The sequence below is a fragment of the Nuphar pumila genome, chromosome 9 (assembly GCF_984573655.1).
Source record: "Nuphar pumila chromosome 9, dmNupPumi1.hap1.1, whole genome shotgun sequence".
NCBI classification, from domain to species: domain Eukaryota; kingdom Viridiplantae; phylum Streptophyta; class Magnoliopsida; order Nymphaeales; family Nymphaeaceae; genus Nuphar; species Nuphar pumila.
In genome coordinates this window covers 26725323-26739776 of record NC_143257.1, presented here as the reverse complement: position 1 = coordinate 26739776, position 14454 = coordinate 26725323, and positions in this window count along the sequence as shown.

Below are 14454 nucleotides of genomic sequence, written 5' to 3'. Positions count from 1 at the left end.
TCATCTTTCTGCAGAAACTGATCATTTTCTGTGCACTTGCAACCTTCAGATTGACTATCATGAAGTCGGTTACAGTGATGAATTAGAGTAGTCCCACAATTAAACTGACATCTCTTTAATTCTATATGATGATTACAAAGGAAGAACATGATTTTTCAATTAGTACATCAGAATATGTTTATTTTATTCATTGTTTATTGCTCATTTGCTATATAATATACGAATATGGCTTTCTTTTCCATGTAAAGTGATTTCAGTTGGCAGTGGCTCTGCTACTGTTTGATTACTTTTTCCAAAAACTGACTTGTTTATTTTTTATAAACAGTCAAATACTGTGTTGATATTCTTTAGTTGAAGATGTTAACCTATGCAAACTTGAGAAAAGCAGAAATATGCAGGTATTAATTTGTTTCAAGCCGGAGCAGCTTGGTGTTATCCATCACTTATCACATACCGTAAGATGAAACGGGTACCTGTGATCATCGCAAAATTTTTTCTCTTGGTATTTCTCTCTCTTCCTTTCCAATCTCTATTTCCTCATTTTTGAAGAGAGAAAATAAAAGACAGAAAGAAAGAGAGAAGAGAAAAAGAAAGAAGAGAAGATGAACTCTTTTGCGGGGTCTCACTTGACCTTAATTTGAAAATATTTAGGAAAATAACTCGCTTCCGTTTTTGAAATATTTGCGGGAAAAATGAAGAGACATGATTCGCTCGTCGGTATGAGGTTCGATCGTTTCTGGCACTTTTATCAGGGGTAATCAAATAAATGATCGAATTTATGCCTTTTTGCTTTGCCTAAATATTATCTGAGAATCTATCTTAAGTCTAAATGCACAAAGAATCATGCTTGTGCAATGAAAGGATTTATGCTCTTTTGAAAAATGTTTTGAAAATTTCTAAGTTTTCTGAGATGAACTTGATAATGGAGTGAAAAAATGATTTCTGAATGATTGAATCTAACTTAGAACTTGAGATAGATTAGGAAGGATATTTTGAAGTTCTAAGTTTTTGAAATGATCAGAGTTGGGAAAATAAATCTTTGAATTTGAAAAGAATGAGTTGATGTTTTCGAGATAAAAGAGAGAAGAAAGGAAGTTTCAAAGTCAGAAATGAACTTTGAATTAGAATTTTTAATCTAGATGAATGTTTGAAATAGAATTAAATTTCTAGATTTTGAAATCAGAATGAGTTTTAAGAAAATCAAATAGAATTGGGTTTAAGAGAAATGAAATTGGTTTTTGGAATTTGGAAATCAAGATAGACTTGGATTTGAAATCAGGAATGGAACTTGGATCTTAGGTCTTAGATCCAAAGTGAAGTTGAATTTCTAAGACCCTAAATGGGATTGGATTTGAAGTCTAAGATCCAAAATGAAGTTGATTTTTAGGAATCCTAAATGAAATTTGGATCTGAAGTCTTAGATCTAAAATTGAAGTTGAATTCTGGAACCCTAAATGAAATTGGATCCGAAGTTTAAGATCCAATATAGAATTGAATTTGGATCCTAAAATAGATTTTGGATCTGAAGTTTGAGATCCAAGAGTGGAGATTGCATTTTGGAAATCTGGATACAAGTTGGGATTGGGTTTTAACTTTGGATTTGAGATGTTGATTTGAATTCAACTTTGAATCCTAAAGATGAATTTAGAATTCCAAAGTTTGAATTGAACTTGAAAATTTGATTTGAAATTTAGAAATTGAGTCTTGAATATACAAATGAATTTCAAAGTCAATTTGGACTCTGAATTTGAAGTTTGAATCAGAAGGAGAATCAGAGATCTCAAAGTTAAATTGAACTTTGAATTTGAATTTGGAAATGAAATTTTGAATATAAAATTGAATTGGAAATCTCAAAGTCAAATTGGACTTTGAAATCGAAATTTAAATCTTTGAAATAAGATAGAAGAATGAATTGGAATAGAGATTAAAGAAAGATATTTGAGATCACTTGAATTTTGGGAAAAGGATATTGAAAATATGATGCTGTTCTATCCTAAATGATGAATGAATTTGAAGAATTTGAAATTGGATTTGAAAATCATATTTTATTCTTTAAATGAAGGCAAATAGGATTTAAGATATAATATATCCCTGACTATGGTCATTGAATATATTATATAATAATTACATTTGAATTCAGCTGAAGAATAAGATATATTTTGGTGCTTTTATAGAGTTTAAGATGAAATTAACTCTCAATATCCTGACTATGACCATTGATATATGTATTGAATCAATTTTAAACTAAACTCTGATAAAAGAGGAGAATTTTTAAAGAAAATATGATGAATTTTGAAAAGGATTCAATGTGGATCCAATGTTATTTTATAAAAGATAAAAATCCTAAGTCTTGTTCACATTCTAACTATGGCCATTGATGCAAATCATAACTTATGATTTAATCACCTCATATGAAATGATGCACGTGCCATTCGTGGTCCCATTTGTGAAAATTTTGAGAAATAAGACGAAAATGATATGAAAACAAGCAATATACATGCTCATACATTCTAATCTATGCAGGAAATGTAAATTTCTCATTTACACCTAATTTATTACAACATTTAAAATTGAAATTACAACTCCCAAGTAATGATATTTTTCACATATTCCCTGCAAAACATTTAGTTAGTATGAATATAAAAAAGAATTGCTCATATATGGATTTCAAAGATGCCAATGGTGAAATGCTCTCATATCAAGATATTTATGATGAAAGATAGAAAATGATATATATACTTATATACATGCCTATGTATATATGCATATACGCATATATATATATATATATATATATATATATATATATATATATATATATATATATATATATATATATATATATATATATATATATATATATAGGTATGTATATATATACATATATGATGTATACAATACCTTGTGAAATAAGAAAGATGAGAATTGGGGTTAGTGTGGGTGTTACAACTGTGCACACAGGCATAAGGTGTCAATGCAGGGGTGCAACCAATGTGGCAGCAACCAATACAAGGTGTTACTGTTGGAAATGTGCAGGGTTGGCGCATAGTGGGTATTAGAATGAACTGTAATGGTGGTTTGATGAAGACCAGTTCATCAGTGAACCGACTCCTACTAATGGAAGATGATGCTGGTTTGTGGCAGGGGTGACAACAAGGGTTGCCGTATGAAAAAGCGAATTTGCTGATGCAATGAGGTACAATGAGGTGATGATTGTGAGGGATATAATATATCTAAGATTAATCAACATGCTAATACCTTGATGGGCCAAAATATAGGCTATGATATTGCACATTCCAAACTTCAGAATAAGCAGAACCTACCAGTAATGAAAGCAAATTACAGTACAATAGAGTTCATTAAAAGAAAAAAAAAATGTCAATGAGAATCAAAATTGATAAATAACATCAAACACACAAACATAAGATTCAAAAACAGCTGCAAAATATCTCCTTTTGTTGATTTCAAGCAGTTCCAACAGAGATGGCAATCCAAATTGGCACCCGTCATTCTTTCGTAGATGAAACCCTTCCAGCCTCTTAGTTGTTTTTCTCCACCAACCAACACTAACATTGATACAAACTGAAGGTTTGCACACAACCTTATTTAGAGCATCATAAGAAATAAGTAGCAAAGAAACACTGAACTGTGATCCAATATTAATGATGATAAGCTGCTCCATCTTAAACATGGACTCATGGCAAACACAAAGATTCCATCCTCAAACAAATCAAGCATATTCGTTTACCTAGTTCCTTTCTTTGGAACATATACCCCATCTTTGGAATTCCCACCTGCGATTGTTGAATGAATAGAAGGCCCATGCTCTCATCAATGTGTAATAACAAATTGACAAAACCGCAGATATTTGCATCCAAAAGAATTTGCAGAAAACATGAATTATGAAACTAGAAACCAAAACAGGAAGAACAGTAAGAAAAATATAAAAGATACCAACCTTCATTAGCCGACTTCATCCACTCATTAGGATTAATGATTCCTCCTCTGACAAAAGTCTTCTCACCAAGTGTATTCCCCCCTTGAAATGACTCCACGAACTCCTCATACAAGCGAGCAGTTTCATCCTCCGCTCTCTTTTTCTTCGCCTCTTCCTCCTCTTTGTGCTTCTTTGCTTTGTTGTGGCTATTAATCGCCGGGTGATCTACTATGTACTTGATGCATAAATGAAGGGGCGTTATGTTGCTAGTGGAGGAATGGTGCTGCATGATGAACCGTAGGGATGACTGACGGCATACAGGTAACGATATGAAACATTGTGCTGTTTGCAACAGCAGGTCATAACCTTCTAGCTCCCAACAACTGGCTGACGAAGGGATTTAACTTTGTGAGGAACCTGTTAGCTCTTGTAGTAGGGGTCAGTACTTACCACGAGCCCTCGCAAGGAACTCTCAGGATAAGATTTGCCTCCTGTCACCTGGTCTGAATTGAACTTAGAGTATCATGACAACAATGCAATGATCAAATTAATGCACAGGATATCCAGATCTTAATATTGGGACCCAAGAATGCCAATGGATAACACAGCCTCTGGTTAATAACGAATCACGATCCATTTCTAATCCCAACTCATGATCGATGACTCTATACAGATTGATGATATGGAACAGATCATTGGGATGCACTTACTATACCTTACTTTCAAAGTTTTTTTTAGAAGGGCCAACTTTACATTAAAGTGCAGAAAATGGTACGCTGACATGGTTTCAATCAATTGGAACTTGGAGTTTATTTAACACACAGGAGGATCAAGAAATAAAATTGGAAAAGTTATAGCACAAGGGTTCCACACATTAACCAACTCAAATGAACAAGGCAATTCACACTAAATTTTCACAGAAATTAAGGTTCAGAGGAATTGGAAGAGGTACAGAAGCAAGTTCTATCCTCATTTGAGAATCTCGGATTACCAGTTTACAGTGACAAAGACAGTCACTTGGTCCACCAGAGAAGGAACTCCTTCCCGCGATCGATCTTCTTCTGTAGTTGAAATGGGTAATTTAAAACCCAATGTCCAGCAGCAAGGGCAGCGATTCAGCAACTTGGGAGATGGAAGCCTGCTATTCAGTCTGTACATAAGGCATCTTTGGCTTAAACTTATACTAATGAGGGTGTCTTAAGTCATAAGGCAACGATCTTTGCATGTTGATACCCATGAATGACATCAAGTTTCACAGAATTCTTTCGCACGCAGGTTGTTTAGAGGGGATGGTCTGGACCTCGATCAAATTTACAGAAGGCAAGTGATATCGGTATACATGGACACCTAGTATGCTAATCTGAAGCCACATCGCAGAGGATCAAAAGAATTCTTCTAACAAAATTTGATCCGATTACCAAAATGAGATCAGATGTTAGTTCATCTCGTGGTTTTGTAGTCAAGTGGATTGGGATCCCCCATCTTCAGCCAAGGGGCATGGGTAAGACAGAACAACTTACCCAGCCAGAGATGATGATGAAACTTTAGGAGATGAATTGCAGAGAATCAGAAATAGAAGGGATGCTCTTAACGGGAAACATAAATGGCGATATTAAGCAAAGAAATGTTGGGCCTCATGTGATTCACTGGCAAATGGGCGTACAATACCCTGATTCGCCTCGTCGGAATGCCAACAGCAAGATGCGACCATGGGGGTTTATATAAAGAACTCGATTCCAAGAAAGAGAACAAGAAAAACATCAGTTCTTAGAAGAATCAAAGCATTTCCTGATGCTGGTAATCAAGATGTAAGAGCCAAAAAGAAGAAAAAAAAGGAAAAAAAAAATAATGAAAGACATAGCACATTGGATTGAGATTTAAATAAACCATAGGAATTTCTCGAGCATGAGTAAAAATAAATCGTAGAATAGAAAAAAAAATTGTTGGAATTATAAAATTCCATTTTTCTGTTGCAAGGGGTGAGTTGATCCTGTTATATACAGGTCGACCACACCATTTTGCTTGAAAGAAAAGGGAAAATGATACATAAAGATGAAATTTATAAGAAGACAGGAGAAAAAAAAAGAAAATTCGGTAGTGAATAAAAAAGGAGGGAGGTCGAACGCTTACCTGTAGTTCTGCAGGGGAGGAGGGAACAGGAAATCAGAGGGAGGCTCACTGGCTTCCTTTTGTTTGCGGGCATCTTGGAAACGGGAACGAAGATGATTATCGACAGTGGATACGGGCGAGAATGGATGGATGCTGGATGGAAAGAAGGAAGAAGGTGCGGGGGTGATAACAGATGGGGATGAAGGTTTGCCTTTGCCGATTCTTAAAGAGGAGGAAGAAGGGTTTGGAAGGGAGGTTCGTTGCAGATGGGTGGAGGAGAATCCAAGGGTGGTTGGCGATTGAAGGTGGAAACGAAAGGGGGATGCACATGGGGTTTGGCCATGGAGGGTTCGGGCGAGAGGGGGAGAAGGCCTGAGAGAGACGAAGAGAGGCGCTGCCCATCCGACTTCTTTACAAAGAAAACCCTAAAAAAGTTTTGTAATGGGGTCCTTCAGATTTTTTTTGAATTTTTCAAAAAGGAGGCTCCTTTATAAGGTTTTCTAAAAAAATGTTTCTTCATAAAAATGTTTTCAAAAAAGGGTTTTTAGAAAAGGATATTTAAAAAGGAGATTTTCAAAACTATTTTCATTTTTTTTCTAGATTTTTTTTATTTTTTTGTTCTTTTCTCAAAATTTTCTATTTTTTTTTGTATTTTTGAAAACAAAACTTTAAAAACTAAGGAATTTAAACTAATTTTACAAAATTTCAGAATATTTACAAAATAAGGGTTTTTCTGAGAAATCAGGATTGTTTTGGGGAAATTTCTTCAAAAAATGGGTTTGGATCCAAGTTTTTGAGAAAATATTCGAGTTTTAAACCTCGAATCGAGGAATATAACGCGATGGATCCAAACGGATATCAGACGAACCGTCTGAGCCTTTCAAAAGGTTATTTTGGTAATTTTGAGAATTTGGTTTATAAGTCGGATGACAAAGGCTCATATTTGGATTTTGACAATGGATTCAGATCCGAAATCGAGTCAGATATATAAAACGGATCTTAATTTCAGTAAAATTTGAGAAATAATCTGGTATTTAGTTTTAAACTGACTCAATTATCCAGAAAATGGGGACAGAGGGAAAAAAAGGAATATTTACAAACTTTTGAAAAATTTGGGGTATTCACAGATGCCGTTATTTGCTACTAAGCCGGTTGAAAGCCAAGCTTAGTGGCAAAGAAACACTCTAAATTTTGAAAAAAATGCCCCAGTTAGCAAACCTGAACTGGGTGTGGAAAAATTACTTCGAAAACATGGTTTTTCAGGCTTAAAACCTTATCCTGAATGGCCTTGGGGAGACGAAATCCTCGAAAATGATATGGTTAAATGATAGAAATGAGGAAAATCGCGATGTGACTTTGAGCGAAGATTTCAAATTGATGAAAAATAAGAATTTTGATTAAGTCTCAGGGGTGAGGCTAAATTAGCTTTTTGGAATGATTCAGGTTTAGCCTCGAGGGGCGAGGTTCAGGCTTAACCCTTAACCTGAAGGGGACATCTAAATGGAATTTTCGGACGAAGAAACCATAATGGGACCTTCGGAGTTTGGACGAACAAATCCAAAAGGGGTTTGCGAAAGGAGGAAGATGGGGTTCCCCAAAGCTTGGAAAATGGATGATTTTGGGCATCTCGTTGCTGAGACTGAAATAGCTTTTGAAATCAATGACCTCTCACAAAAAATACAGGTTTGACCCTTAACGTGAGTGGTTACGACCATACAGAATTCTTGAATGAAGAAACCGTGATGGGACATGAAGAGATACTTCAACTGAATGAGACAACTCTTCTAGAAGATATAAACAACGCTAGGTTGCATCAAAATGGATATTGAATATTTATTTCATTCTTGGAATAGCTAGAAAATTTTGCCAAGAAGATAAAATTGTAGTTGACTCAAATGTTTGAGAATGTGCACGTATGTGCAAAAGATATTCCCTTTTTTACCTAGAGTATTTCATCCAACGAGGTTAACTCTTTGGTCTTAAGAGTCAAATTCAAAATTTTTAACGCTGATGATTTTCTTCAAGGAAGCTATTCATTTCCTTGATATGAGAAGAGAAGAAATATTCTCAATTTCATAAAAGCAAATAGTGAAGAGATATTGATAAGAGTTTTGCATAAGAAAAGATGACTTCTGACAATTTTGACAGTTTGATATGTGAGTGTTTTCCCATGATGATCTTTTTGCACTCTTTTTGAGTCATTGGGCTTTTCGGGCTTTTATATCATCCTTTATTTTGGAGATGTCCTGACTTTTCTCTCTTTTTCAAGGAAGGGTACGTCACAAACTCCTTCATTTTGGAGATGTTTCGATCCTTCTTTTATCTCAGGGATTCTATTGATGATATTGGCTCAAAAGGTCTTTTAGATGATAGCAGAAATCAAATATCTTTTAGGGTTTGTCGGTAGGTTCATCACACTCGCCTTCATCTCGACGGTGATCTGAACTTTCTTTCGAAGGATCCTTCACAAACTCCTTCATCTCGGAGATGATCCGGATCTTCTTTGGCTCTGGGGGTCTAACTCGCTTATTCGTCTTCATCTTGACGACAATTGAGAGATCCCTTTTGCAGATATTTGATTGCAACTTTAAATGAATGTGAAGATATTGATTGAGTGAATTCTTTTTATCGCTCAAGATATTTCCACTGCCTAATTGCCAAATAGCCGTCTTTAAACACGCGCCATAGCCATGATCAATATCAATTCGCTTCTGGCTTTTCAACATCATTGAATATTTCTTTCGCTAATCATACCGAGGATATTTCTTTCATCCTTTTGGTTGATCAACAGGAAAAATATTTGAATTTTATCATTTTTTCACAAAGAGTTTCACCTCTTTTGGAAAGAATACTAGAGGTAATCTGAGGTGATTCTTTTGTGCAGTAAGAATATTGAAAATAACACATGTTTTTAGCAAATTGGCAAAGTTTTCACGAATTCTGTGTGAAATAATCACTCAATATAGATTTTGATGAGACCTTGAGTTAAATCTATGGTTTTGAAGATTTCGACCAGTGAAGCTGGAACATTTTATTTAACGGCCAGCGAAGGAGCTGAGACTTTTTATTTAACGATTAGTGAAGACTGAAACCTTTGATTTAACGACTAGCGAAGGAGCTGAAACCTTTCATTTAACGACCAGTGAAAACCGAGACATTTCATTTAACGACCAGCGAAGGAGCTGGAACCTTTCATTTAACGACCAGTGAAAACTGAGACATTTCATTTAACGACCAGCGAAGGAGCTGAAACCTTTCATTTAACGACCAGTGAAAACAAGGATATTTCATTTAACGACCAGCGAATGAGTTGAAACCTTTTATTTAATGACCAATGAAAACTGAGACATTTCATTTAACGACCAACGAAGGAGCTGAAACCTTTTATTTAACGACCAGTGAAAACTGAGACATTTCATTTAACGATCAGCGAAGTAGCTGAGACTTTTCATTTAACGACCAGTGAAAACTGGGACATTTCATTTAATGACCAGCGAAGTAGCTGGAACTTTTCATTTAATGACCAGTGAAAACTGGGACATTTCATTTAACCACCAGCGAAGGAGCTGGAACCTTTTATTTAACGACCAGTGAAAACTGGGACATTTCATTTAACGACCAGTGAAAACTGAGACATTTCATTTAACGACCAACGAATTAGCTGAAACTTTTCATTTAACGACTAGTGAAAACTGGGATATTTCATTTAACGACCAACGAAGTAGCTGGGACTTTTTATTTGACGACCTTTTGATTTAATGATTTGATCTAAGATTGAGACTTTCTGAGAGACAAACAACACGAAGACTGATTTTTATGAATGAACTTGATCTTTAGATTTGAAGATTTTGAGAGGTAACCCTGTGCGAGGACTGGGTTTTGAAAGCATACTAGTAAGAGCACTGAATTTTTCAAAAATGTACCAGTACGAGCACTGGATTTTCCAACTGAGAGTCGGGAAGGAGGCCGACATTTCTTAAGATATTTGGAGATCGAAGCAAGAATGATTGCCGGTGTTTCAGAATTATCCCTTATCCTGAAGAAAAATAGAATAGTCATTTGATGAGAATTTAGGAAAAATGATTCAGGTTTATCCCTTAACCTGAAGGAAAAATAGAAGATTTTGTGAAGAGATAACCTGAGACTTGAATTTAGAAGGGATATGACAAGATTTAGAATTTATGATCTATGATTTAGATGAACCAGCACATTTAGCTGTATGCAGTCCAATTTTCAGGATTAACCCCTTATCTTGAATGGGGAGAAAGAATGAATAAAATTTGGGAAGATAGAAGGAGATAAAATTTGATTTAAAGATTGATAAAAATAAAGAAAATTTGAGGGAATCAATTTATTTTGTAAAAGAATTCTCACAAGTAGCATTTGTTGCTCCTATGAGTGATCTCAGGATCATCCCGTATCCTGAGTGGGAAAAGACTATAAAAGTGAGAAAATTTAAGAAATTTATTTGAAAATTTGTTTTTGAAAAGAATTCTCACAGGTAGCCTTGTTGCTTCTGCGAGGGATCTTAGGATTATCCCTTATGAGAAAAAGAATAAAATTTACAAAAGTGGAGAAAAGTTGAATAAATTTGCGAAAACAGGTAGCCTTGTTGCTTCTGTGAGGGGTCTCAGGATTATCCCTTATCCTGAATGGGAAAAGAATAGAATTTAAGGAGAATTAATGAAGAGAAATTGATATATAAATTTAGAAAATCAATAAAGATTGATGAAACTTGTACTCTAAAGGAATTCTCATAGGTAGCATTATTGCTCCTACGAGAGGTCTCAGGATTTTTCCTTATCCTGAATGAGAAGAGAATAAAATTTAAGGAGAATTTAATGAAGAAAAATTGATATAAATTTTAGAAAATCAATAAAGATTGATGAAACTTGTGTTGCAAAAAGAATTCTCATAGGTAGCATTTATCGCTCCTACGAGAGGTCTCAGGATTATCCCTTATCCTGAATGGGAACACCTCGGACAGTGAGGGTCAGGTTTATCCCTTAACCTGAGCGGGTACACCTCGGACAACAAGGGTCAGGTTTATCCCTTAACCTGAAAGGGTACACCTCGGACAACGAGGGTCAGGTTTATCCCTTAACCTGAAAGGGTACACCTCGGACAACGAGGGTCAGGTTTATCCCTTAACCTGAAAGGGTACACCTCGAACAACGAGGGTCAAATTTATCCTTTAACCTGAAAGGGTACACCTCGGACAACGAGGGTCAAGTTTATCCCTTAACCTGAGGGGGAACACCTCGGACAACGAGGGTTAGGTTTATCCCTTAACCTGAAAGGGTACACCTCGGACAACGAGGGTCAGGTTTATCCCTTAACTTGAAAGGGTACACCTCGGACAACGAGGGTCAGGTTTATCCCTTAACCTGAAGGGAAACACCTCGGACAACGAGGGTCAGGTTTATCCCTTAACCTGAAAGGGTACACCTCGGACAACGAGGGTCAGGTTTATCCCTTAACCTGAAGGGGTACACCTCGGACAACGAGGGTCAGGTTTATCCTTTAACCTGAAAGGGTAAAAGTTTGATAAAATTAAATAGGATTTGAGGAAAAATTGATAAAACTTGATAAAAATTGATAAAAATATGAATAAAATGAATGAAACTGATAAAGATAACAAGATTTAATTGAATTTTTTTAAGAAAAATGAAATTGTCTGATCCTGCCTGCAAACAGATTTTTGAAATATGAATTTATATATCTATAAAAAAAATGCCCCAGTATAACTGGGAAGAAAGAATAATATTTAAAGAATGTTATTTGAAAAAAATAGGAGAACTTTAAAAATGAGATATTTAGAATAAAGAATTTTGAAAGAAATCAAAAGAAGGAATTAGTTTGACAAAATGATATCCCATTACTAGGGATTGGGTCGCCACAGAATTTATGACAATTGCGTTGTTACTCCACGAGGGAGAGTAGCCAACTAAAACACGAAGGAAAATGCTATTTTGAAAAGGATATCTCTTGATGGAAAGAGATTTTATTTACGAAAAGATAAATGAGAAAAATAGAATTTCGAAGATACCTTGGAAAGATAGGAGGGAAAAAGTTTTTTTTTTAAAATAGATGGTAAAGATTTAAAATTTGAAGAATTACAGACAGGATCAAAAGAATTTGAAGAAATCAAAAAGAAGAAAAGGAAAATACACCTGGGTTTTTTTAAAAATAAAGCAAAAATTTTAAATAATATATACCCAGGGTTTTGGAGAATATAAAGAAGATATAAAATATCATACAATCACAGATGTACAAGCAAGGATGCACAAACAACACTTCCTAAAGCTGACTCTAAATGCAATATTTTGAAATGGCTTGTAGGACCTTAATCCTAACTCTAAGGTTTAGATCATCTGATTCCAATCAAGATATGTCGATATACCCAAGCCGAAGCTCGAAGTACGTGGCATAGAAATATTTCTTTGGTTTTAAGGTAATGGCTTCCCAACATCCTTGAGCACATACCGATATACCTCGGACTATGGCCCTTACGTACGTGGTAGGGGGGTGCGAACCCAAATAAGTGGTCTAGTTGTGAGGCTCTCTCCCGAACTATGGTTCAGTGAGACAACCTAGCAACGTGAAGACCGGGACAATATAGGTAGGGATGTTTTCGAAAATATGTTCAACATGCAATAAAACCAGGAAGCTCTAATGCAAGTCCTAAAGAGATAAAATTTAAATTAATAAAAGCATACACTTGCATACATTGTTTATATTCAATCCCTAGAATTGAGGAGAGTTGTATTTCATATCTAAGTCTAATGTGAACATGAAATAATCTCCTCAATATGGTCCTACCAAACCATACTTAGATCCTATATGTAATGATGTCAGCTTAGGACAGAGTCTAGGCTCCTAAGTTTTGCATGGAAAATAAAGCTGACATTTGTAGAATAAAGATTTAGATAATATCAAAGTAAAGCAAATGCACAAATTCGACCAGACGGAGACGTGTCCCATCACGGTCGCCAAATCTGTGATCATCGCAAAATTTTTCCTCTCTTGGTATTTCTCTCTCTTCCTTTCTCTTTTCCTTTCCAGCCTCTATTTCCTCCTTTTTGAAGGGAGAAAATAAAAGACAGAAAGAAAGAGAGAAGAGAAAAGGAAAGAAAGAAGAGAAGAGAAACTCTTTTACGGGGTCTCACTTGACCTTAATTTGAAAATATTTAGGAAAATAACTCGTCTCCATTTTTGAAATATTTGCGAGAAAAATGGCGAGACGGGATTCGCTCGTCGGTACGAGGTTCGACCGTTCCTGGCGCCTTTATCAGGGTAATCAAACCAAAGATCAAATTTATGCCTTTTTGCTTTGCCTAAATATTATCTGAGAATTTATCCTAAGTCTAAATGCACAAAGAATCATGCTTGTGCAATGAAAGGATGTATGCTTTTTTGAAAAATGTTTTGAAAATTTCTAAGTTTTCTGAGATGAACTTGATAATGGAGTGAAAAAATGATTTCTGAATGATTGAATCTAACTTAGAACTTGAGATAGATTAGGAAGGATATTTTGAAGTTCTAAGTCTTTAAAATGATCAGAGTTGGGAAAATAAATCTTTGAATTTGAAAAGAATGAGTTGATGTTTTCGAGATAAAAGAGAGAAGAAAGGAAGTTTCGAAGTCAGAAATGGACTTTGAATTAGAATTTTTAATCTAGATGAATGTTTGAAATAGAATTAAATTTCTAGATTTTGAAATCAGAATGAGTTTTAAGAAAATCAAATAGAATTGGGTTTAAGAGAAATGAAATTGGTTTTTGGAATTTGGAAATCAAGATAGACTTAGATTTGAAATCAGGAATGGAACCTGGATCTTAGGTCTGAGATCCAAAGTGAAGTTGAATTTCTAAGACCCTAAATGGGATTGGATTTGAAGTCTAAGATCCAAAATGAAGTTGATTTTTAGGAATCCTAAATGAAATTTGGATATGAAGTCTGAGATCCAAAATTGAAGTTGAATTCTGGAACCCTAAATAGAATTGGATCCGAAGTTTGAGATCCAATATGGAATTGGTTCTGGATCCTAAAATAGATTTTGGATCTGAAGTTTGAGATCCAAGAGTGGAGATTGCATTTTGGAAATCTGGATCCAAGTTGGGATTGGGTTCTAACTTTGGATTTGAGATGTTGATTTGAATTCAACTTTGAATCCTAAAGATGAATTTAGAATTCCAAAGTTTGAATTGAACTTGAAAATTTGATTTGAAATTTAGAAATTGAGTCTTGAATATACAAATGAATTTCAAAGTCAATTTGGACTCTGAATTTGAAGTTTGAATCAGAAGGAGAATCAGAGATCTCAAAGTTAAATTGAACTTTGAATTTGAATTTGGAAATGAAATTTTGAATATAAAATTGAATTGAAAATCTCAAAGTCAAATTGGA